The following is a 3,371-nucleotide window of genomic DNA, read 5'->3' on the forward strand; positions in this document are numbered from 1 at the left end:
GTTTATTTCATTAACTTTAACTTGCTTTGATGTTAAAAATATCAAAGTTTTATAAATATTAGTAATAAAGGTTATTTTGGAGTAAAACAATTACTACTAAGTAATTTAAACGTACATTATTATATTTTGATGATGACGTCAAATGGTAGAATTTTCCTGGCACATTTCTTGAGGAGCACGTCAAATGGTAGAATTTTCCTGGCACATTTCTTGAGGAGCACGTCAAATGGTAGAATTTTCGTGGTAGATTTATTGATGATCACGTCACATGGTAGATTTCGAAAGATGACGTCACATGGTAGACGTTTCCTGGTAGATTTCGTGACGAAATCGTCACATGCTAGAATTTTCCATGACATTCCATGCCATGGTGCCATTAATATAAGTACGTAATCAATATTTGTGTGTCTGACGATCACCCGCTACGAGCGCACGTTCGTGCAGAACGAGAAGCTCGGCCTCCACGACATGAACACGGGTTCCCACCAGCAGGACACGTAGTGCACTATTTATTTATACTGTACTACTAACGACATCTGTACGCGGCTCAATGAAACTAATTATACACAAAAAAAAAAAAAAAAAAAAAAAAAAAAAAAAAAAAAAAAAAAAAAAAAAAAAAAAAAAAAAAAAAAAAAAAACTGCTAGTGGCATCTATTGATAAGTGATTAACAACTACATACAACAAATATTGCTTCAAACAATCGGTAATAATATGTTATTTTTTGTAATCAGATTGTAGAATATTGTCTGCAGCTTTATAATCATGGCAATTTAAAATCTTATGTAAACATGGAACATTATATTTTACTTTTACAATAAATGAGTAAGAAAATCTTGTGGTCTTATTGACAAAATCCTAAGAGCCACGCCTGTTATAACCAGTAGATCCATGCCAGCTGTTAGAATAAATGAAATGAATGAACGAACATAATGAACAAACGAAATTAATGAACGAAGTGAATGAACATAATGAATGAACGAAATGAATGAACGAAATAAATGAACGAAATAAAGGAACGAAATAAACAAAATGAATGAATGCTATGAACGAAATGAAAGAAACGAAGAGAATGAACGAAATGAAGGCAATGAACGAAATGAACAAAATGAATGAATGCTATGAACGAAATGAATGAAATGAAAGAAACAAAATGAATGAACGAAAAAAAAAAAAAAAAAAAAAAAAAAAAAAAAAAAAAAAAAAAAAAAAAAAAACCGACCCGTATAAAGGACAACTAGGTTAGGTTAGGTTAGGTTAGGTTAGGTTAGGTTAGGTTAGGTTAGGTTAGGTTAGGTTCCCCCCCGACGGGTCTCCACCTTGCTGTGGTGGGGGGGCTTAGTAGCCGCAACCTTGAGTCCGCGGATTCGGTTGCGGTGAACCAAGAGGGACCCAGTGGAGAGGCCGCTTCCCCGTCTGGGTGGTACCGCTGTAGCCCGGGGGACCAAAGCGGCCGGCCGGCTGGGCCTAGGCGACGTAAGCCTGGCCGGTTTAGGAGAGGCTGGTCGCGGAGGAAGGGAGGTAGCTCAACCCTATCCTCCGCGACTGGGCGGGGCCGTACCGCGAGATGCGGCAACGGTGGGGCTGCCGTGGGGAGCCGGGGGTCGGGCGGTCGGACCCGGCTCTTAACCCATGGCGGCTGGTGGTGGAGAGGCCGCTTCCCCGTCTGGGTGGTACCGTTGTAGCCCGGGGGACCAAAAGCGGCCGGCCGGCTGGGCTGAGTGTACTCAGTCTGGCCGGTTTTGGAGAGGCTAGTCGCGGAGGAAGGGATGTATCTCATCCTCCGCGACTGGGCGGGGCCGTACCGCGAGATGCGGCAACGGTGGGGCTGCCGTGGGGAGCCGGGGGTCGGGCGGTCGGACCCGGCTCTTAACCCATGGCGGCTGGTGGAGGAGAGGCCGCTTCCCCGTCTGGGTGGTACCGTTGTAGCCCGGGGGACCAAAAGCGGCCGGCCGGCTGGGCTGAGTAGACTCAGTCTGGCCGGTTTTGGAGGGGCTGGTCGCGGAGGAAGGGATGTATCCTATCTCCGCGACTGGGCGGGGCCGCACCGTGAGATGCGGCAACGGTGGGGCTGCCGTGGGGAGCCGGGGGTCGGGCGGTCGGACCCGGCTCTTAACCCATGGCGGCTGGTGGTGGGACCGTAGGGCCCGGGAGCGTTGGGATCTCGCTCTCGGGCTCGTTGGTCGGAGAGGAGGTGGCGGCGGCCTACACATCTTCCGCCGCCGGCGGCCGGGACATGCTGCGCATCTGCGCGTGGCCTGTCCCGGCTTCCGAAGGCCCCCTGGCTGGCGAACTCGGGGGAGTTTGCTGGCCATTGCACAAGGGGGCATTGTGGGGGGACGGTACCCGTGTGTTGGGGTGTCGTCCCACACTGTGGAGGAGTCCACGTGTGGACGGCCGCGTCGGGGTCGCGGATGTGTGCTTAAAAGCGTTCCCGTGGCCTCGGCACTATGCGGCGAGGAGGAGGCAACACCTCGGTGGTTTAGTGGGTAGGCCTAGCCCTTCTGGTTCGGAGAGCCCCACATACCCCAGCGCTCCCCCGGGCGCTGGGGATGCAATTTCATGCATTAACCGAGTTAACAAAAAAAAAAAAGGTTAGGTTAGGTTAGGTTAGGTTAGGTTAGGTTAGGTTAGGTTAGGTTAGGTTAGGTTAGGTTAGGTTCCCCCTCGGGGAGTCTCCACCTTGCCGTGGTGAGGGGGCTCAGTAGCCGTGGCAAGCCAGCCACGGTGAAGCCAAGAGAGGCTCACAACCCGTAAGGCCCACGCTGGGTTCGGGGGCTGCCGTCTTTCGGGGCGGTGGTCGCGAGGAAGAAAACCTCTATAAAAAATTACCCTGAGTCGGTTCCGTTCCTCATGCCACAAGTCTTCGGATCGGTGGTATGGCGAGCGGCGTTGATTGGTGTGACTGGGAGTAACGGTGAGTAATCTCCTCGCGGGGATTGCTTGCCGGTGCTGCCAGGTGGTGGGAGGGCGGGCTCTCCCGGTTTCGGTATCGTCTCCGGGGGGGCAGACTTCGCAGTCACCGCCCTCAAACTCGTTATCCCAGCGGAGGTGTCGTGGTCACGTCTCGCGGCCACTGCTGGGACCGAGGGCCTTGCCTTAATTGGCCGGGCCAAGAGGACTTAACCTCAATAAAAAATTTAGTTTGTAAGGTCCCGTGAAACCTGCCCGACCTCACGGTGTATATAGGGTTACCCAGGTACAGGGGGCTCTGCCTGGGTGGACGGTTTATTTCCCCCACACTCGTGGGATTTATATGGATATTTCTTATAATAAAAACTTTGTGGATGGTAGTGTGGTGGACGATGTCCCGGGTGGGGACGGGGATCTCTTCAAGCGTCCTGCGACGCCTGGCGAGACCCAAAAAACC

The sequence above is a fragment of the Anticarsia gemmatalis genome, chromosome 7 (genome assembly GCF_050436995.1).
Source record: "Anticarsia gemmatalis isolate Benzon Research Colony breed Stoneville strain chromosome 7, ilAntGemm2 primary, whole genome shotgun sequence".
In the NCBI taxonomy this organism is placed as follows: domain Eukaryota; kingdom Metazoa; phylum Arthropoda; class Insecta; order Lepidoptera; family Erebidae; genus Anticarsia; species Anticarsia gemmatalis.